Source organism: Dendrobates tinctorius, unplaced genomic scaffold (assembly GCF_039654945.1).
Source record: "Dendrobates tinctorius isolate UK_male_01 unplaced genomic scaffold, ASM3965494v1 ptg000079l, whole genome shotgun sequence".
NCBI lineage: Eukaryota > Metazoa > Chordata > Amphibia > Anura > Dendrobatidae > Dendrobates > Dendrobates tinctorius.
Genome location: NW_027361747.1, coordinates 28704093 through 28726910, shown reverse-complemented (window position 1 = coordinate 28726910; position 22818 = coordinate 28704093). Strand labels below are relative to the sequence as shown.

Sequence of the window (22818 nt, the reverse complement as noted above, 5' to 3'; positions counted from 1 at the left end):
TTGCAACACAGCCCAGTGTCCCCCCTAGTTAGGGCGCTCTTGTTTTCTGCTACTAGTTTTTATGTATATATTGAATTTTAATATGTATTTTTATTTTTTATTATGCATTTGTATAGCGCCATATATTCCATGGCGCTTTACATGTGAAAAGGGGAAATATAGACAAGTATAATAAACATAACAGCCCAAAAGAAAAGGAGTACACAAAGCTGTTTTCAAAATATCAAAATATTATTTTATTTAATAAAAATATTTATATAAGATACATATAAAAACATTAACTGGACATTATTGCAAAGGACTGGGGCTGCTACACACTTGGTACACTAGGACTTACTTGGGTTAGAAAGAAAAAAATCTTTTCCCCCTTTGTTTTTGTGCACTTTTACACTTTTTTTTAATATTGAAGGTCTTTTAGAGTTACCTAGATAGATTATCTTTTATATTGATTATAGGCAAGTGTGCACTTTTTCACTTTATCTGCGCTCAGTTACACAATTGTTTAATTGTTTTAGTGTTCACTATTTTTACACTGGGGTTATGATGGACCCGGTCTTTTAAATCGATATCATGTACCATTTTATGCATCACTGCTTGTGTCCTTTGAAATAATGTCCAGTTAATGTTTTTATATGTATCTTCTATAATTTTATTAAATAAATTAATATTTTGATATTTTGAAAACAGCTTTGTGTACTCCTTTTCTTTTTGGTTATTATACTTATCTTGAGTATTGCTGTTGCCTTATATGGCGATATTATAACATTTGGTTTTTTTTGGTGTTATAAGTATAATAAACATGTGTAAGACAAGGGGCACACAAGTACATAAGGAGAGGGGACCTTTCCCGCGAGGGCTCACAGTCTACACGGATGGGTGAGGATACAGTAGGAGAGGGTAGAGCAGGACGTGTGGTGGTTCAGTAGACCAAGGATCATTGCAGGCTGAAGGCTTGTTGGAACAGGTGGGTCTTCTTCAAGGTTTCCGTTGATGGTGAGAGTCTGATGTGTTGCGGCAGAGAGTTCGAGTATGGGGGAAGCACGGGAGAAGTCTTGTATGCGGTTGTGGGAAGAAGAGATAAAGGGGGGAGTAGGGAAGAAGATCTTGAGATGATCGAAGGTTGCATGCGGGTAGGTACCTAGAGACCATATCAGATGTATGGAGGAGACAGGTTGTGGATGGCTTTGTATGTCATGGTTAGGGTTTTGAATTGGAGCCTCTGGGCAATAGGAAGCCAGTGAAAGGCCTGGCATAGGGGGGAGGCTGGGGAATAGTGGACAGACAGGTCCGTTAGTCGGGCAGCATAGTGTTGGATGGACTGGAGCGGGGCTAGAGAGTAGGAGGTTGCAGTAGCCGAGGCGAGAGATAAGAGCATGCACTAGTGTTTTTGTGGTTTCGTGGCTGAGGAATGAGCGGATCTGGGAAATATTTTTGAGTTGGAGGCGAGGGCTTGGATATGTGGTTTGAAAGAGCGCAGAGTCGGGGATCACCCCAAGGCACAGAGCATGCGGGACTGGAGAAAGAGCAGCCATTGACATTGATGGATGGGTTTGGTGGAGGGGTAGAGTGAGATGGGGGAAAGATGATGAATTCTGTTTTGTCCATGTTCAGTTTGAGAAAGCGAGTAGAGAAGAAGGCTGAGATAGCAGACAGACATTGTGGGATTTCAGTCAGTAAGGAGGCGAGGTTGGGTCCAGATAGGTAGATCTGCGTGTCAGAGCCTTGAGGAACACCGACAGACAGGGGGCGAGATGAGGAGGCAGTGTGTGAGAGGGAGACACTAAATGTTCGGTCTGTTATGTATGATGAGATCCAGGATAGAGCCAAGTCTGTGATGCCAAGAGATGAGTCTGTAGCAGGAGGGAATAGTCCACGGTGTCGAAGGCAAAGGACAGGTCCAGGAGGAAGAGGACAGAGTAGTGTTGCTTGCTCTTGGCAGTTAGTAAGTCGTTAGTGACTTTAGTTGGCAGTTTCAGTTGAGTGATGCGGTCGGAAGCCAGATAGTAACCGGTCAAAGAGGGAACAGGAGGAGAGGTGGGAGGACAGGTCAAGATATACATGCTGCTCCAGTAGTTTTGAGGCGTAAGCGACAAGAGATATCGGGCGATAGTTAGACACAGAGGATGGGTCAACGGAGGGCTTTTTGAGGATGGGTGTGATTGAGGCATGTTTGAAGGATGAGGGAAAGACACCATTTGTAAGTGAAAGGTTGAAGAGGTGTGTTAGAGATGGGATGAAGACTGTGGCCAAGTTAGGGATGAGGTGAGATGGGAGTGGGTGGAGGGCACAAGTGGTGCGGTGTGATCTTGACAGAAGGGTGGAGAGCTGATCTTCTGTCATGGTGGAGAAGCTGGCTTTTGCATAACAGGGCTGAGCAACTAAGAGGGGCATTGGGGGCTGTGGGCAAAAGCTTTGTCTGATCGTGTCGATCTTCTGCTTAAAGAAGGAGGAAAAGTCTTCAGCAGAAATGAGAAGAGGGGGAGGAGGTGCTGTGGGACGGAGTAGAGAATTGAAAGTGTTGAAGAGCTGTTTAGGGTTGTTTGACAGGGAGGATATGAGAGATGCAAAGTTAGTTTGTTTTGCGGCAGAGAGCGTGACTTAAAGCTGGCAAGGGACTGCTTGTATGCGCTGAAGTGCTCAGTAGAATGGGTTCTCTTCCATCTCCACTCGGCGGCCCTGGAAACCAGTCTCACTTCTTTGGTCAGGCTGGTCAGCTAGGGCTGCCTGTTGATTGTTTAAGTTTTGCTCTGCGTGAGGGGGGCAGCCAAATTAAGTGTTGCTGTTATTGTGGTGTTATAAAAAGTGGCAGCAGTATCTGTGTCATTAAGGGAAGCTATGTCTGTAAAAGGGAGAAGGGACTCAGAGAGTGATTGTAAATTGAGGTGTTTGAGATTCTTGCGAGGGTGAGCGAGTTTATGGAGCGGGGGTTGCGCAGTAGGAGAGGGAAGAGAATGTCAATAGGCTGTGGTCAGACGGGGAGGGGTGAGTTATTGAGATTAGTGAGGGAACAGAGATGGGTGAAGATAAGGTCCAGCGTGTGACCATCTTTGTGAGTAGCCGCAGAGGACCTTTGAGTGAGGCCGAGGGAAGCCGTGAGCGATAGAAGTTTAGAGGCAGCCGGGGTGGAAGTGTCAATGGGGATGTTGAAGTCGCCCATGATGATGGTGGGGATGTCAACAGAAAGGAAATGGAGTAGTCAGGTGGTGAAGTCGTCGAGAAAGATGGAGATGGCTAGTTCTGGGGGGCGGTAGATGACAGGCGGTTGGAGGGGGAATAGATGCGGACAGAGTGCTCCTCGAACGAGGGAAGAGTAGCGGAGGGTGTCAGAGGAGTTGGGGAAAAGGAGCAGGTATCAGACAGGAGAAAGCCAACTCCTCCACCACGTCTGTTGCTGGGGTGAGGGGTGTGAGAGAGATGGAATCCATCAAAGGAGAGCGCAGGTGGAGAGGCTGTGTCAGAAGGAGTGAGACAGGTTTCAGTGATGGCAAGGAAGGAGAGTTTGTTGGTGATAAAGAGGTCATGGATAAATGATAGCTTGTTGCAGACAGAGCATGCGATCCATAGGGCTCCAGATAATGGGGTTGGGGGAGTGGGGGCTGGATGAATGAGTAAAGACGTGTAGAGGATCGTGGCAGGGTGATAGAAGTGAGTGTAGGGATGTGTTGAGGAGGGCCAGGATTTGGGGATATGTCGCCAGCAATGAGGAGTAGTAGACAGAGCATTAGAAGGTGGGAGCAGGATAGGACATGATGTGGCTGTGTGTCTGGAGAAAAAGATTGTATGTGGAGGAACAGTTGTGCCGAAGAGGTGAGATGGCTGGGAAGGATGGAGGGGGAAATGACAAGTTTCTTGCTGGGTGAAGGGATTACAGGAGTTAGGGAGAAATAGAGTAGTATGGGGGTGATAGTAAAAAAAAAAAGGCGAAACATTGTTGTGGTGTTATAGTCCGTAAAGTATTGTTTTATCTCTTTTATGGATCTCTTAGTTCGGCAACCTTGTGTGTCAGTCTGAAATTGTGATTATCTGATGTGAAGTGCCAGGACTATTTTTTCATTATTTGGACACCCCGTAGACTTATTTACCATTTCAATGTGTATTTTTTTTTTTCTTCAAATTTATTTTTTTGTGGATCTTACTGTTTTTGCTGGTGATGGAAGACCAGTGGGCCCATGGTCATTTAGCCCTTGAAAAACGCCAGTTACTTGGCCAATTGTCCGATTTTGTTTTGCCATTTTCGATGGCAGTTCTAATGCCAAGAACGCATATGGGCCAGGATGGAGTGACCTGAATTTCACGCAGGCCATCACCACCTGTGTATTGTGTGAGATCAGTGGCCCAAAGTCATTTAACCTCTGAAAAACACCAGTTATTTAAATCTGGGAGAATTGGCCATTTGCCCGCTTGGATGCCAGTTCTCATACCCAGAACCCGTTTGATGCGGCCATCACTGTATGTAATGGTGGTGTGAGATCAGTGGCCCAAAGTCATTTAACCCTTTTAATAACTCCCTTCGGTTCCACCCACTTTGATTCCCATTTTTGTGCCAGTTTTATTATTTTTGTAGCTGTTTTTCAGAGTATTCACATCAGGGCTCCTCTCTGCATTGTATTTTATTTATTTTTTTTGTCGTTAAACCTATAAAAAAACAGAGCAATTGCCAAATAAGAATCTGCCGACTAAGAAATCAACTTCAGAATCGTAGTCAGAAGGCCCCCATGCTAAGTATCAGTGCATGTCTCTTTAATTAGACCTCCACCTATGTAGTAATCATCTATCCAGTGGATGTGTGATGACCAATTCTTACCATAATACCCCTTTAAATAATTATTTGACTGAAACCCAACTTGTTAATATTGGGTGTACGCTTGACAGTGTTCCAGTATGTACACTTCATGGTTCTCCAAATTGCCTTATACTATGTAAAGGGCAATAATAAACTGTGTTCCAAATTATTATGCAAAAAGAGTTTAAGAGTGATAAGGTTACAATTTTTTTGTTTGTCATTTAATCTCATTGATGGTGATGTGTGTCAGGGCTCTTTATATCACTGAAAGCAATTGCAGATACCTGTGCAAATTAGTTTGGCAGTTGTGTCTAAATAAAGGCAAGACTACTTAAGAAAGCTGTTCCACATTATTAAGCAGCCTACATTTTTTGCCAAAATGGGAAAGAAAAAGGATGTGTCTGCTGCTGAGAAGCAACAAATTGTGGAGTATTTAGGTCAAGGCATGACTACAATCAACATTGCCAAGACACGTCATCGTGATCATCGCACAATCAAGAAGTATGTAGCTGATTCCCAGCACACACGTGTGCGTGCTGATAAGGAAAAATTGAGGACTCTTTCAAACAGGCAATTGCATCAGGTTAAAAGAGCAGCTGCAAAAATGCCCTGTCATAGCAGCAGACAAGTTTTTGCAGCTGCTGGTGCCTCCAACGTCCCCCGAACAACAAGATGCAGGGTCCTTCAGAGGTTTGCAGCTGTGCGTAATCCATCCTGTCGACCACCTCTATCCACTGCACACAAGCAGAAACGGCTCCAGTGGGCCAAACGATACATGAAGACTGACTTCCAAACGGTTTTGTTCACCGATGAGTGCCGTGCAACGCTCGATGGTCCAGATGGATGGAGTGGAGGATGGCTGGTTGATGGACACCCCATGAAAACACGGCTAAGGCGCCAACAAGGAGGAGGTGGAGTAATGTTTTGGGCTGGAATCATGGGGAGAGAGATTGTCGGCCCCTTTTGGATCCCTGAAGGGGTAAAGATGAACTCCATAATCTATGTGGAGTTTCTAAAACAGCACTTCCTGCCATGGTTCAAGAGGAAGAACCGTGCTTTCCGCAGCAAGATCGTTTTCATGCATGATAATGCACAGTCTCATGCTGCAAATAACACATCTGCATCTCTGGCTGCTATGGGAGGACAGACTTATGGTGTGACCACCATCTTCCCCTGACCTCAACCCCATTGAGAACCTCTGGAGCATCATCAAAAGGAGTGTCTATGATGGCGGGAGGCAGTTCACATCTAAGCAACAGCTCTGGGAGGGTATTCTGTCAACATACAAAACAATTGAAGCACACACCATCCAAAAACTGACAAATTCAATGGATGAGAGAGATTAGAAGCTGCTTTCAAACAAGGGGTCCTATGTGCAAATGTAACATCACCTAGAATAAAGGTTTGACTTGAAAACTGTTTGATTTCATTTTGTAATAAGCTGATAATGCTTATAATTTCACAATTGACCATTTTTTTGTTCAAAATAAAAAGGTTGAAAACTCTGCTGTGCATAATAATTTGGAACATGCATTTTGAGTGTTTATTTTTAAAAATATACTGTTTTCATAGGCAGTTTGTTCAAAAGCATTGCAATTATACTAGAATATTAGATGACTGGAAAATAACAATGACTGCAATTCATATAGGTAATTTAGAGAAAATATGAAGAAATATTTTTTGCATAATTTGGAACACAGTGTATGTTGCTCTATTCAGAGATCTCTTTCCACACTTATTGTGTTACTCCTATTTGGTGCCCCCTTTAATACTGGGCTAATGTCTAGCCATATTGTTTGGTATCTGATTGCATGGTCAGAGTCGAGGAAAATGTCCAGCTCCCTACTGGATCCATTAATCCCTTGCATGTAGGTGCTGCGGGCACTGAGATCCGGAGGGTGCAGTAAAACCTGTCTATAGAAGACATACACCGGAGCCTATAGATCATCAATTCTTAATGGTTTACCCTGCACTATATAGGGAAAAACCATCTGCTGCGCTGCTGCTTTTAAATATGCTTATAGATTACAATGGCCCAGTGTAGGTGCACCCTCAGTGATGCAGTAAATGAGATATTAGTAGATTTACTGCAAGCTGCCGGCAGAGGGCAGTTTACTCTCTCTGTATAGTTCAGGCCCAATCAAAATGTGGAAAGTGATGTCGGCCCTGGCTTACTGCAGATATTTGGACTGCCAGAAAATCAGTAAGCTTCAAAACTCCCACCCTTGTCGCCCCCTATGGTTGTATTTAGAAGGTTATCTTAAAAAAAAAAAGAGGGAAAAATAAACTTTTTAATATTTTACTTAATTAAATCGTGCAAAATATAATTTTGGAATATATATATATATATATATATATATATATATATATATATATATATATATATATATACACACACACATATACAGTGCCTACAAGTAGTATTCAACCCCCTGCAGATTTAGCAGGTTTGATAAGATGCAAATAAGTTAGAGCCTTCAAGCTTCACACAAGAGCAGGATTTATTAACAGATGCATAAATCTTACAAACCAAAAAGTTATGTTGCTCAGTTAAATTTTAATAAATTTTAAACATACAAGTGTGGGTCAATTATTATTCAACCCCTAGGTTTAATATTTTGTGGAATAACCCTTGTTTGCAATTACAGCTAATAATCGTCTTTTATAAGACCTGATCAGGCCGGCACAGGTCTCTGGAGTTATCTTGGCCCACTCCTCCATGCAGATCTTCTCCAAGTTATCTAGGTTCTTTGGGTGTCTCATGTGGACTTTAATCTTGAGCTCCTTCCACAAGTTTTCAATTGGGTTAAGGTCAGGAGACTGACTAGGCCACTCCAACACCTTGATTTTTTGCCTCTTGAACCAGGCCTTGGTTTTCTTGGCTGTGTGCTTTGGGTCGTTGTCTTGTTGGAAGATGAAATGACGACCCATCTTAAGATCCTTGATGGAGGAGCGGAGGTTCTTGGCCAAAATCTCCAGGTAGGCCGTGCTATCCATCTTCCCATGGATGCGGACCAGATGGTCAGGCCCCTTGGCTGAGAAACAGCCCCACAGCATGATGCTGCCACCACCATGCTTGACTGTAGGGATGGTATTCTTGGGGTCGTATGCAGTGCCATCCAGTCTCCAAACGTCACGTGTGTGGTTGGCACCAAAGATCTCGATCAATGGTCTCATCAGACCAGAGAACCTTGAACCAGTCTGTCTCAGAATCCTCCAAGTGATCATGAGCAAACTGTAGACGAGCCTTGACATGACGCTTTGAAAGTAAAGGTACCTTACGGGCTCGTCTGGAACGGAGACCATTGCGGTGGAGTACGTTACTTATGGTATTGACTGAAACCAATGTCCCCACTGCCATGAGATCTTCCCGGAGCTCCTTCCTTGTTGTCCTTGGGTTAGCCTTGACTCTTCGGACAAGCCTGGCCTCGGCACGGGAGGAAACTTTCAAAGGCTGTCCAGGCCGTGGAAGGCTAACAGTAGTTCCATAAGCCTTCCACTTCCGGATGATGCTCCCAACAGTGGAGACAGGTAGGCCCAACTCCTTGGAAAGGGTTTTGTACCCCTTGCCAGCCTTGTGACCCTCCACGATCTTGTCTCTGATGGCCTTGGAATACTCCTTTGTCTTTCCCATGTTGACCATGTATGAGTGCTGTTCACAAGTTTGGGGAGGGTCTTAAATAGTCAGAAAAGGCTGGAAAAAGAGATAATTAATCCAAACATGTGAAGCTCATTGTTCTTTGTGCCTGAAATACTTCTTAATACTTTAGGGGAACCAAACAGAATTCTGGTGGTTTGAGGGGTTGAATAATAAATGACCCTCTGAATAAACTTTTCACAATTTAAAAAAAAATTAAACAAAGAAATAACATTCTTTTTTGCCGCAGTGCATTTCACACTTCCAGGCTGATCTACAGTCCAAATGTCACAATGCCAAGTTAATTCCGAATGTGTAAACCTGCTAAATCTGCAGGGGGTTGAATACTACTTGTAGGCACTGTGTGTGTGTGTATATATGTGTATATATATATATATATATATATATATATATATATATATATATATATATATATATATTTTTTTTTTTTTTTTAAATTGCATAGACCGTTTTATATTATGTCGCCTCCTTGTGTTCGTTTTTGTTTCACTCTCAGAATGTCCTCCTAATAAGTTTCCTGCTGGGGTCACACGTTGTGGGTTAGTCTGCCTGATGTTTGAACAAGGAAGGCAGAATAACTTATTATTGTGTCTAGATATTGCTACTTATATTCTTGGGATGGCGCCCGCGCCTTTTGGTAGTTTTCTGATTCCCTTTCTGAATGCTCACCTCATGTGTCCATGGCTGAGGCCACACACGCTCTGTAGCTGAGACTGATCAGATTTTATGCACGGGCAGCAGAATCATTCTTCCTGCTGTCCAGGCGAACCCGCTAGACTCCATGCACATGAAATGGCCTTTACCACCATTGGGCATCTTTGCTGGGTGTTCTTAGAAGGGAATCCAAAGCGTTCCAGTAAGTATATCTGGTTTTGTTTCTATTGTTGTGTGTACATGTATGTGCGTTTTTTTTTTTTTCCCTAAATCCGCCACACAGCTGCCCAAGATATGAGCCTTTTTATTTAGTTCTAGTTTTGATCTTCTCCCAGCGGGTGTGGCTCCATTATTACCCTGTGAGCACTGTCCTTTTGTTAAAACCATATCATAATAATGGTAAATAAAAAGATGAAAATCTTTATAAATAAAAAAAAAACTGATTACTCAAATGAACATCAGGAATTAATAAGGCTATGTGCACACGATCAGGAACGGCTCAGGATTTGCTCAGTATTTGACACAGGTGAAATTTGCACGAAATCTGAATCTGAGGTCACTGGCAGGCCACCTGCGTTTTTGGTGCGTTTTTTCATTGCATGCGTTTTTGGGGGGTTTTGTAACTTGAAATAAAGCTAACTGAAACTTGGCTACTGGGAAGGAAAGAAAGTGATTTCCTGTTTGTAGATATATTGGGGTATTCTCCCACGGTCAGTAAACGCTGCTGGTTGGATGCTGCGTACATGCGCAATGTCCAACCTGCAGCATCCAGCTGTTACAGCATAGTGAATGGGATTTCAAGAAATCCCATACCCACTATGCGAGCACCGATGCCCGCGGCTCGCCCGCAGAGACGGACATGCGGCGCTTCTTTCCAGACCGCAGCATGTCAATTTATGTAGCTGCGTAAATTATCCATTCACTATCCTTAGATGCGGTAAAACCGCGTTATTTTTCTAGTCACATGCATATTAAGTGCGGGAATGTAGCTTACTGCTACTGTAATTTAAACAAAGATGAATCTTGTAACACAGCCAGAAGTACAGACATATGAAGTGGAGGAAAGCAGAGAGAGGTCCTCTCCTTTTAATAAATAATTAAAAAAAAAAATAAATAGCGCAGGTTCCCCCTATATTTGTTAACCAGCCAGAGTAAAGCAGACTACTGGACTGGTATTTCAGGCTGGCAATGATCCAATATCCATGAACCTTACCAACCTGATAATACCAGGCCACAGCAGTCGGCTTACCTTGAATGGTTAGCAAAAATAGTGGGATCCCCTACTAAAAAAAAAAAATATAGCGTGGGTCCCCCTATTTTTGATATTCTCAGGCTGGCGCGGCCCATGAATTTTGGCCCTCACTAGCCAAAAAATAACAGCTCTCAGCCGCCCCACAATTGGCGCATCCATAGATGTGCCAATTGTGGTACTTTACCCGGCTCTTCCCACTTGCCCTGTAGCGGTGGCAAGTGGGGTAATATTTGTGGGCTTGATGTCACCGGACTAGTAATGGAGAAGCGTCTATAAGACACCTATCCATTACTGATCCTATAGTTATATGGTAAATAAAGACACAGCCAGAATATAGTATTTTAATTGAAATAATGACACCAACTCCTTTAATAGATCTTAATTAAACCATACTTACTGCACTGCCTATTCCACCGACTTTCTCATGTAAGAGAAATAAAATAAAAAAGCAACAGTATACCATACCTGTCAACCGAGAAGATGTACACACTGTCCCACGATGAGTCCAGCTCTGCTACATCTGGATGCCTTTGGCTGAACGGTGGCATTATGCCACCATCCAGACAGAGCGGAGCTTTAAGCTGATGACTGGAGATGACCCTCGGCGGTCACGTGCACGGCAGTTCTTGCGGTCAGCTTAGCTCATCGCGAGAACTGCAGTGTACGCGAACTTCTGGATGAAACAAGGTACGACATTATTTAAATAATTACACATGCGTAGTAAGCTGCGTTCCCGCACTTGTGCGCATGTGACTAAGAAGATAATGCCGTTTTACCGCATCTAATGATAGTGAATGGGTAATTTACACAGCAGAGACTGAGCATCTCCGCTACATAAATTGACATGCTGCGGTCTGGAAAGACGTGCTGCATGTGCGCCTCAGCAGGGAAGCTGGAGGAGTCTCAGGATGCATAGTAGAGATGGGATTTCATGAAATTCCATATTCAATATGCTGTAACATCTGGCCGCTGCGGGTTTGACGCAGCGGTACGGAGCGTCCAACCCGCAGCGTTTCTGGACCATGGGAACATACCCCAAGAGCAGAAACTAGCTGTTTTTGAAATGGTGACTGTTTGTTGTTTTTGTTTTTTTTTTTTTGTTTTAAATTGCAATAAAAAATATATTAAACAGCAAAATTTTACATCCAATCGTGGGACAACGTCTGTCATCAGATTTCCCTAGGTAACTAATGCCCGGGTAATCATAGTGTGGAATGCTTATTTTTACACCTGTACTTGTGAAAATGCATCTATTGAAAGCCAGGAAATGACTTGTATCACCGCCTCGCACCGCTTGGTTGCCATCATTTGGGCAGAGCTGCAGAAACAAACGGTCATTCTGATATCACGCCCACTGTTAACACTCGGCGTGTGGTCGTGCTGCTGCCCATGTGTCACCACAGGTCACATAGTAGTAATATTGTTATTCAATAAGGGGGTTTTACTCATTCATGTATACATACAAGCAAAAGCCTCAGTTGCATGCTATATGCCAGGTGGTGGCACTAAATAGTGGCCCACCCTAATAGGAAAAACACACCAACTCCAAGAAAGACATGGGCATTTTAGGAGAATGAGGAGTACTCGGGTGGATATAATAAAAGCCAAAGTTTTTTTTATTAGAAAAAATAAATATAAAATTAGACATAGATATAATTATAATGCGACATGATGCAATCCAGGAAATAACAGGAATACCAGGGTCACCGCTCCCTACTGCAGACCCATAGCACATATCCCATAAGTGTGTAAAAGGGATATATCATACATGCGAAACATGCGTCTGGTTTTCACCACCTGGTCCAGGGTCTTTCCCCTCCTGCACCTGGTAAGCACCATCCTCAGATGATGATCATTTTGACCTCTTACTTTTTTTCATGGTGTTACTTTTCTGAGGTGTTTGTAACCATATTCCCATTCATTACCTTGCTAGCACTTTACACACTTAGGCCATGTGCACATGTTGCGTATTCTGCTGCAGATCCACAGCGGTTCAGACTCTGCGGGTCTGCAGCAGATTTTAGGTGCATTGTACAGTACCATTGTTTTCAATGGTAAACTGAAAAATGCTGTGCACATGCTGCGGATTTTTCCGCGGGTTCCAATCCGCAGCATGTCAATTCTTTGTGCGGAATCCGCAGCGGTTTCACACCTCCATTGTAGAGGTATGAAACTGCAGGCTAATCCGCAGGTAAACCGCAGGTCTTTTGACCTGAGAATTTACCTGCGGATTTTTCCAAATCTTCGTGGAAAAATCCGCAGGACCTCAAACTACATGTGCACATAGCCTAATGGGATATGTGCAATGGGTTTGCAGTAGGGAGCGATGACGCTGGTATTCCTGTTATTTCCTGGATTGCGGCATGTCACATTATAATTGTTTTCTATGCCTTTTTATATATTTTCTAATAAAAACTTTGGCTTTTATTCACCTCAGTACTCCTCATTCTCCTAAAATGCACATGTATACATACGAGAAGGCAGACCATGCAGCTGTTAAGGGTCTCTTGGAGAGCGGGGCCATTTCTGCTAGGCCCCGTGCCCTTGTCTACCTGGTGATGACAACAAGTTTAGGACTAGTATCCTCCTGATGACTGCTGTGCTAGTGAGGCTGGCTGCTGTCATGGATTTTTAATATATCTTTTTTTCTTTTTTTTTTTTTTGCTTTGACACCCAACCCCTTGTTGCATGAATCCATTCTCTGAGTACCCGGGGGAGCAAATGTTTTCTCTAGCTATATTTTAGCTGCAGATCTGTTAATTATACAGTGGGTACAGAAAGTATTCAGACCCCATTACATTTTTCACTTTGTTTCATTGCAGCCATTTGGTAAATTCAAAAAAGTTCATTTTTTTTTTTCTCATTAATTTACACTCTGCACCCCATCTTGACTGAAAAAAACTGAAATGTAGACATTTTTGCAAACTTATTAAAAAAGAAAAACTTAAATATCACATGGTCATAAGTATTCAGATCCTTTGCTCAGTATTGAGTAGAGGCAACCTTTTGAGCTAGTAAGCTAAGAGTCGTCTTGGGAATGATGCAACAAGTTTTTCACACCTGGATTTGGGGATCCTCTGCCATTCTTCCTTGCAGATCCTCTCCAGTTCCAACAGGTTGGATGATGAACGTTGGTGATAGCCATTTTCAGGTCTCTCCAGAGATGCTCAATTGGGTTTAGGTCAGGGCTCTAGCTGGGCCAGTCAAGAAATAGTCACAGTTGTTCTGAAGCCACTCCTTTGTTATTTTAGCTGTGTGCTTATGGTCATTGTCTTATTGGAAGGTGAACCTTCGGCCAAGGCTGAGGTCCAGAGTACTCTGGAAGAGGTTTTCATCCAGGATATCTCTGTACTTGGCCACATTCATGTTTCCTACAATTGCAACCAGTCGTCCTGTCCCTGCAGCTGAAAAACACCCCCGAAGCATGATGCGGCCACCACGTTTCGCTGTTGGGATTGTATTGGGCAGGTGATGAGCAGTGCCTGGTTTTCTCCACACATACCGCTTAGAAATATCACCAAAAAGTTCTATCTTCGTCTCATCAGACCAGAGAATCTTTTTTCTCATAGTCTGGGAATCCTTCATGGTTTTTTTTGTTTTTTTTGTTTTTTTTAGCAAACTCTATGCGGGAGAGGAGAGGCTTCAGTCAGGCCACCCTGCCATAAAGGCCCGACTGTTGGAGGGCTGCAGTGATGTTTGACTTTGTGGAACTTTCTCCCATCTCCCTACTGCATCTGTGGAGCTCAGCGTCAGTGATCTTGGGGTTCTTCTTTACCTCTCTCACCAAGGTTCTTCTCTCACGATTGCTCAGTATGGCTGGACAGCCAGGTCTAGGAAGACTTCTGGTGGTCCCAAACTTCTTCCTTTTAAGGATTATGGAGGTCACTTTGCTCTTAAAAACCTTGAGTACTGCAGAATTTCTTTTGTAACCTTGGCCAGATCTGTGCCTTGCCACAATTCTGTTTCTGAGCTCCTTGGCCAGTTCCTTTTGACCTCATGATTCTTATTTGGTCTGACATTCAGGCTGAGTTCACACGTGGCATTTTTTTCGCGTTTCCACCGCGCGATTTTGCAGCGAAAAATAAGCATCCCATGCATTCCTATGGGATTCCGCAATGCTGTGCTAATGCTGCGGTTTTTACAGCGGCGGAATCGCTTCGCGGTAAAAAACGCAGCATGCTCATTAATTTCGCGGAATCGCGGCGATCCCGCACCCATAGGAATGCGTTGTTCTGCTTACTTTCCCCATTTGGCTGTGCACACCATGCGAAAAGTAAGCAGAACATTTGAGGATGGTACCCACGGTCCGGAGGAGAGGTGACTGTCCTCCGGGCTTTGGGTACCATATCCCTGTAAAAAATAGAATTTAAAATAAAAAATATTGTTATTCTCATCTTCCGATGTCCCGCGCAGCCTTCCCGCCTCTCTCTGCTCTCCCGGTCCCAGTAAGCCTTTGCGAGCGATGACGTCCGTTCTTGCGGGATCGCGAAGTCTCGCGGTCATTCGTGCGACATCTTCGCGAATGACCGTGAGAACAGACGTCATCGCTGTAATTGTCACAAAGGATTACTGGGACTGGGAGCGTGGAGAGAGGCGAGACGTCGGAAGGTGAGAATAACAATTTTTTCTTTTTATTATTTTTTACATTCTATCTTTTACCATTGATACCGCATAGGCGGCCTCAATAGTAAAAAGTTGGTCACACTCGTCAAACATTATGTTTGACGAGTGTGACCAACCTGTCAATCAGTTCTCCAAGCAATGCTCCAGATCGCTTGGAAAACGCTAGCAATTCTGCAAGCTAATTACGCTTGCAAAATGCTAGTTTTTCCGCGGGAATTTAAAATGCGATTTTCCCGCAGAATGGAATTCCGGAATTCTCGCTGTAATTTCCGCAAGAGTTCCGCTACGTGTGAAACCAGCCTCACTGTGAGCTGTGAGGTCTTATATATAGACAGGTGTGTGCCTTTACAAATAAAGTCCTATCAGTTTAATTAAACACAGCTGGACTCCAATGAAGGAGTAGAACCATCTCAAGAAGGAGCACAAGGAAATGGACAGCATGGGACTTAAATATGAGCGTCTGAGCAAAGGGTCTGAATACTTATCACTGTGATAGTTTTTCTTTTTTAATAAATTTGCAAAATTTTCAACTTTTTTTTTTTTTTTTTTTTCAGTCAAGATGGGGTGCAGAGTGTACATTAATGAGGAAAAAATGAACTTGTTTGAATTTACCAAATGGCTGCAATGAAACAGTGTGAAAAATTTAAAGGGGTCTGAATACTTTCTGTACCCATTGTATTTGTGCCCACTCTTTGCTTGATCTGTGAGTGGCCATCTTGGGACTTCACCCACAGTTCCATATTATATAAGCCAGTGCTGCATTAGTGCTTTGCTCAAGGCCATCAGACAATCGTCTATCAAACAGGAGATCTATTATAATGCTTTCTTGCCTGCAGCAAAGTGTCTGCTTTGTATTAACTCACTGTTGTATTTTATCACTAATCTTCAATCCTTTCAGCCTCATATACAGTCTGTTCTCGAAATGTGTTTAAAATAGGAGGGAGCATAGAACAAGTGACCAAACTGCACACCCTTTTTTTTAGTGTCTCTTCATATTTTGCTATACAGCCCAACTAAATGTGAGTATTAACTTTTTTTTTGGCCCACAACTTGTTCTGCCTACTAAATTGCTGTTGTCACTTTAATAAGCTATAATACTCTTAGTGATGTCAAATGTGGTAATGGCAACATCTCTTGGTGATTTACCTTATTTTTCGGATTATAAGACGCACTTTTTTCCCCCGTGTTTGAGGGGGAAAATGGGGGTGCGTCTTATACTGTGGATATACCTTACCAGCCGTGGTGGAGCAGGGTCCCAGGGTAGCTGCTGGAGGATGCACGATTGGCGCGTTGCTGCAGGCTGGGATAAGGGATGTTCCGATGTGCGCCGCTGCCGGTGAAAATGGCTGTGGTGTGGGGGGCCTCCGGCATTTTGTGAAAGCCTGGAGCGCCTCGCATATCTATTACTGCGATGCGGTGGCCTCAAGGAAAATGGCTGCTGGGGGCGGCGCGTGCTCAGATTGAAATCTCTGCAGACATTTTCCCAGAAGCCACTGCATCGCAGTCAGGGCTTTCTCAAAATGTCGGCTGAGCCCCCCAACACAGAGCACCGCAGCCATTTTCACCCGCAGCGCCGCACATCGGAACCACCCCCTCATCCCAGTCTTCAGCAACGCGCCACTGCTGCTTTTCCTCCAGAAGCGACCCTGGGACCCTACTTCACCGCAGCCAACATCCCTGGTAAGCAATAAAACTCCTGGATTATAATAAAACAAAAAAAATCCTAATTTTGTTCTTAAAATTTGGGGTGCGTCTTACAATTACTGTGTGTTGCGGATTATATTACAAGTTTTTCTGTAAAAAGCAATTGTAATTGCATTGTTTAAGGAGGTCCTGGTGAAGCAGTCATTTTGTAAGAAGCAGAATAGTTGTGTAAAAAATTTCTCCTGCATTAAAACTCCATTATCCCAGATAAAGTATATCTGTTTCACCACAAACATATGCATTGACCAATAAACAAGTTAGACTACAGTGAACGGTCTGCCTATTTTGGAAGACAGAGGTTTTATGCCAAATGTCAGATTGCACACCATCAGAACTCGTAAGAAGACACAACACCACTTTACGTGGTAAATGTTGCATGTATACGATTTGCTTGGGCAAATTGAAGATCCTTCCCATCTTTGTATTATTTGTATATATCTGCTGCCAAAACCTGTCATGATGCTAGCACTGAACAATATCTGCTCCCTTGTTGTTTGCCATAGGTTCCTTTTTTGTTAAGGGGTAGTCTCATGCTTGTTCCTCAAAACTGCTCCTCTTATTGCTCTCCGGGTGGCAGCACCCTCCTGAAGGTTCAGACAGGCGCATTGCTGAACCGCTGACCCAGTCTACACACTCTTTTTAAGGGTAACACACCTATGAAAAAGCGCTAAATAAATGCTAAAAAGATTGAATATATACATTGCAGATGAAAAGCTACTTGCCATTATTTTGTTCAGTCTTTTGATCTTCTTTGAAGTGTTTACAAAGATGTAAAGCGGTTGAAAAAAAGTAACCTGACCAGTCTTAAGGTGGCTTTTGCTTGGAGGCCACTTACTAGTTTATACAGTACTACTTTCACAGAGATGTTTTTTTTTTGTGCTGATATCCTAAAGGTGTGGGCAGCCAATGTTTTCCGCCCAGGTACAGTGAACCGGACAGCTCCAGAGCAGCACTCTATAGAAAAAAAAATAGCTTGCAAGCACGTGCTTGCAAGCAAAAAAAATCGTCCACCTCAGCGGTGACTGGTAACTTAAGCCACCATTACACACAGCGAGATCGCTAGCAATATCGCTGAAACGTCACTGGTTTTGTGACGCAGCAGCGATATCGCTATGTCTGATACTTACCTCCTACCGGCTCCCCCGCTGATTATCGCTGATCGCGTGACAACGTCCTGGACCATTTCTCGTCGGGCGCTTCCTGTGGCGCCGACGAGCGACGCGTTGACGCGGGCGGGAGGACGTCAGGATCGCCGCGTCTGTCAGGTAAGTAGCGACCCCCGACCGCTGCTATGTCGCTGGTGAGATCTGCCTGTGTGGCAGCTCACTAGCGACCACTTAGCGATGCACCAGCGATCCATATCGTTATCGGGATCGCTGGTGCATCGCTATGTGTAACGGTACCCTTAGACAATGAGTGATAGACTCAAATTATAAATCTATCTGATCTTGAGAATGCAGAGGATATTGAAAAAGTAAATTGCCAAGTTGCTTGTTTTTGTAAAGACTTTGCAATTTTAACAATTTACACACAAAAAAGCAGCCTTCTAACCTGCATAATGCAAGCCCCCCCAAGGGGGGTCTCATGAGAACACAGACCCCCGTTAAAAGTTGTGGGTTCAGTATATCGTATGTGGTATAAATCCTACTGAAAGGGTTACCGCTGTTTTTGAGTAAGCTGTGCTGGGCACGAGCAAGTTGAAATCGTTTTTTTACAGTTGGCTTCCCGCTTTTTCCTTAATTCCTGGTTGGCTGAGACAAAAAAAAATGCGGGAAGAATTTGTGTATAAATGACCGCTTATTTCAACAGTTGAGCCATTCCTGTCAGGAAGAAAGATCCCACCCTCCCTGCCCTAATTTACTGTATTCTGTTATGCCGTGGCGTTAATTTTGTGGGAAAATTGCCCGGTATTTCCGGGTGGATTGGGTGTCTTGGTCAATTTTGTTCCAGTTCTTGGTTTGATTATTTATTATATCAAAGTTCAATTTATTTGAGTAACCCATAAATAAAACGCCACGGCCATTATATTCCATACCTAATTTGTTGTGGCTTTATTTATTACAAGTGGGTCTTGTGTTACCATGTCTCTTCCACCTTTAGTATGTCTGGGTTATGTATTTGCTGAGGTAGTGAAAATGTTGTGGCAACTAGTGCCCTGCTCCTTTCCCTTTGCACCTTCAGAGCAGGCAGTGCTTCCATGGATGGGTGTTTTCCTAATCACAGTTGCTTCACTAATTCATTTACTGTTTTAACACCACCTTCACACTGGATTCATGACTACCTATGGAAGGTACAAGCTGTGGGAACAGTCTCCTTCTGTAGAGGAGGGCTTCACGTGTAGAACATACCATAAAACTTGTTCATTAGAGATAATATAACGGCCTCCTCCAGCATCCACCCTTGGATGTAGTTCTTGCTGCCTTTCTCAGTTGGTCCCAGGAGATCCTTGCTGCTGATGCTGTGAGATGTTGTCTTGGTGAAGACTAGGCTGGATCGAATAAGTGCATAAACACACTGGAAGTGCTGTTCTGGGACCTGATTGATGCTACATTAAGGGCAGGGATAATACTGTGGGAAGTAAGATAAAAGCACTTTAAATGGGATGAGGAGTTGGACAGAGAACAGGATGAAAGTGGAGAAGCAGAGAAAAACAGCAAGTCATGAAGTGTGCACCAGAGAGAACCTAGCACAAAGGCATGACAATCACATGCCATGGACTGGAGAATCCTAGCTGTGACTGGCAATTTTTCTGGAGTCTTCCCTGATGCAGACCCTGCCCAGAAGTAGAAGTATCGCAACCAGTGTTGGGATTGTTTGTGTTGTCCTCCGAAGCAGACTTGGAGACCTCTAATCTCTCTGGTGACCATGCTGAACTACAGGAAAAGAGAATGCCGAAGATCTGCTGTGTGGCCACTTTCCTTTAGTCTACATCTGCCATCATCTGCCAAACACCAAAACACTGGCGGTAAAAACAGCAAAGAAAATTGTAATTTCACTGTTGTATTTTCCATCTTGAAGTACTGTACTTGGTTCTGGTCTCCTGCTTATAGGAATAGAGTAGGATTCTAGAAACACTAGCTCTGTGCAATTATTTTTTTTATAAATGTGCTTTTTTTTCCTGTTTTGTTGCTATTATTGGGTATATTTGGCATCTTGGGGTTCTGGTTTACTAACTTAGTACAACTTAATAATGCTTTAGATATTTCTATACCTTCCATGATGGCTAGAAATCAAGGCGATTACACTTTAGTGTGTGTGAATAGGTGACTGTTTAATTGTTGCTTATATACTATTGTTTCTGGCTATGCCTTTATGTTCAGCACAAATTCTTTAATTATTACCATGATGCACATTTATAAGCTAAATTGAATCCTGTCAACAGTGGGTGATGACTTGTTAGCTTTAATATAGCTTCATATAAATAGTTTTCTATCTTTGTGAAATCACATGGTAAAGATTTCATCCAATCTTGCACAAATGTTACCATTATATTATTGTGCTTGCAGGAATTTGCCTACCAATTATTTGTCTCCTCCTTCCAAATGTTGCTGATCAGCATATGTCTGACTCCTTGCAGGCCACTACCTTCACTTCATTATTACATGATCATTCACATATTATATGAACAACTCACTTTTACAGAGCGTCTGAGGATCACCAATAGGGTAACTCATAACTATACACGACACATATCCCAGCAGGGATAATATACCGGGGTTGCCTATTGAAGTTTTCACACATTGATGTAGTTTTTGATTTGATGGCGGAAACCACTCCACAGAACTTGTTGATCTCCCCAATAAATGTAGCAGGTTGGGTTGGATGCATATCTGAAAATTCTAGTGTACGGCTCGCTTAAAGGGAACCTGTCAGCAGTATTGTCTACAGTAACCTACACGCAGTGTCAGGTCGGCGCCATTATACTTATTAGGCCGGGGTCACACTTGCCAGAAACGCGCACGAGTCTTCATGTGGTGCTTGGATTAGCTATTTATAATAGTCTGCTGACAGGTCACTGATCCCTCACTGACCTGCCCCCTAGTCTACATAATGAATATTATATACTTCTTGAGAAAAGGGAGGTGCCGGCTGTAGCGCCTGTGCTGCAGCATGATCGCATATGTAATGTGTATGTACGGTAATTCATTTCTTTATTATCCATAATTTCATAAAATAATGGTGCCGCCACAGATGGCGGCTGCTACTACGCAGATGGCACCATCTTGGAGGAGGAATTTTTTTTATTTTCTCTAGCCAGATGACGCCGCCGGCATCAGATCACTGATAGCTGCCACTGCGCAGACGCGGCCATTGGCATTCTCAAACTTTTTTTTTTTTTTTCCCAGTTTAAAGATGACATAAAAAAAAATAATTGCATACACGGTACATATGCGATCAGGTTGCAGTGCAGGTGCCACTGCTGGCACCTGCCTGCAGAAGGGAATTTTATTTTTTTAAAAGATATATATTTTTCGGATTATAAGACGCACCCCAAATTTTGAGGAGAAAAATGACAATTTTTTTTTTTTTTAAATAAAATGGTGCTGCTTCTAATTCATGCGTCTTATTTGTTACCTGGGGTGGTGGCTGCGGAGAAGCAGGGTCGCAGGGTGTCCGACGGTGCTGCTCTTTGTTGCTGCAGGTGTCTGGTTCTGCGGGGGTGTCCGGTGGTGCTGTTGGGCTCTGCCGACATTTTTCGGTGGACTGCAGGAAAATGGCCGCCGGGGATGGCGCATGCGCAGATGAGAGATCTTGGCACCAAGATCTCAGGAGATGAGAGCTCAGCGCTGAGATCTCATCTCCCGAGATCTTGGTGCCGAGATTTCCATCTGTGCATGCGCTGCCCTGGCGGCCATTTTCCCGGAGTCCACCGCACAGGAAACCATGGAACTGCGGGGGATCTGGCCTTTAACAAAATGTCGGCAGAGCCCCCGCAGCACCGTGGACATAGGCCACAGCACCGCCTGACACCCCCTCATCTCAGCCTGCAGCCTGCAGCATCTGTACTGGTAAGGTATATACGCATTATAAGACGCACCGCCATTTTCACCACAAATTTGGGGGAAAAAGTGTGTTTTATAATCCGAAAAATTATGGTATATAATCATTATGTAAAATAGGATGCAGGTCAGTGAGGGATCAGTGACATGTCGGAAGCCTTACACATGAAGACCCCCCCTCCCACAGGCCGCCCCGGAGCACGAGCATATCATTAACTGAAAATAAAGATTACACCACAACCACAAGACGGATTTCATCAATCAAGGTATCATTTTAATCAATATAGCAATGCCGACCTGACACTGTCTGTAGGTTACTTGTCACAGTCCTGCTGACAGGTTTCCTTTAAAGATGTTGACACCTGAAGATGTCGTTGGCAGGTGTGACACGGGCAGAATGGGACACTGTTACAGCCACTGTAATAGGCATGCGCTCTTCCTCTAGTACAAGAGGGTCAAAAGTTTTCTTTTCTCCAGTCAATGTGGGTCTCAGTTGTCAGACCCATGCCAGTCTGAAAGGTATCACTGATCTACACTGGACAACCCCTTTAAACTTATTTTGGGATGTGTTTATATGCAGAAAATTTTGTTACAAAAAATATTCTGCATTTAAAAATCCACTTTTTTTTATACAAATCTGCTGTGTGTGAATATACCTATTACCTTGAATTTACAACAGGTCTTTCATAATATTAATGCCATTTTTTTTTTAAATATATTTTTCCTTGTTTTCCTTCCTACAGAGGAGTCTATTAAGACTTCTGAAAAATATGCCATGAAAAAAAGCCATGGTTCCACATAATACTTATTGTCTTTTTTTTCCGTAAAAAAGCCTTTTTGTTTCTGAAAACTGCTGAGGAAGAGGACTTTACACACTTTGATAATGCATACAATTTGGTGATTACTTGCTTGTGTGGCTTTTTGGTCTTTTAAATTTGTGTATTTTATATGTGCCAATTTCTCGATATTGTCATGAAATGGTTCTTACTCCACATCTGTCTAGAGGTTACAATCCTGCTGCTGATCCATGTGACTATGGGCTCATTCAGACATCCGAGCAAATCTGTCCAAGCAAGAACCACCAATGCACGGACTGCCGCGGCTCTCCTGACTCTGTCACATCTTCATAGAGATTTGTGAAGCA

At 43.3% G+C, this 22818-nt stretch overlaps 1 protein-coding gene across 9 annotated transcripts in view; it reads left to right on the top strand.

The window, feature by feature from the left end:
* MTUS1 (microtubule associated scaffold protein 1) overlaps nucleotides 1-22818 on the top strand; it is a 326118-nt gene that overhangs the window by 156356 nt on the left and 146944 nt on the right. The window lies entirely within an intron of this gene.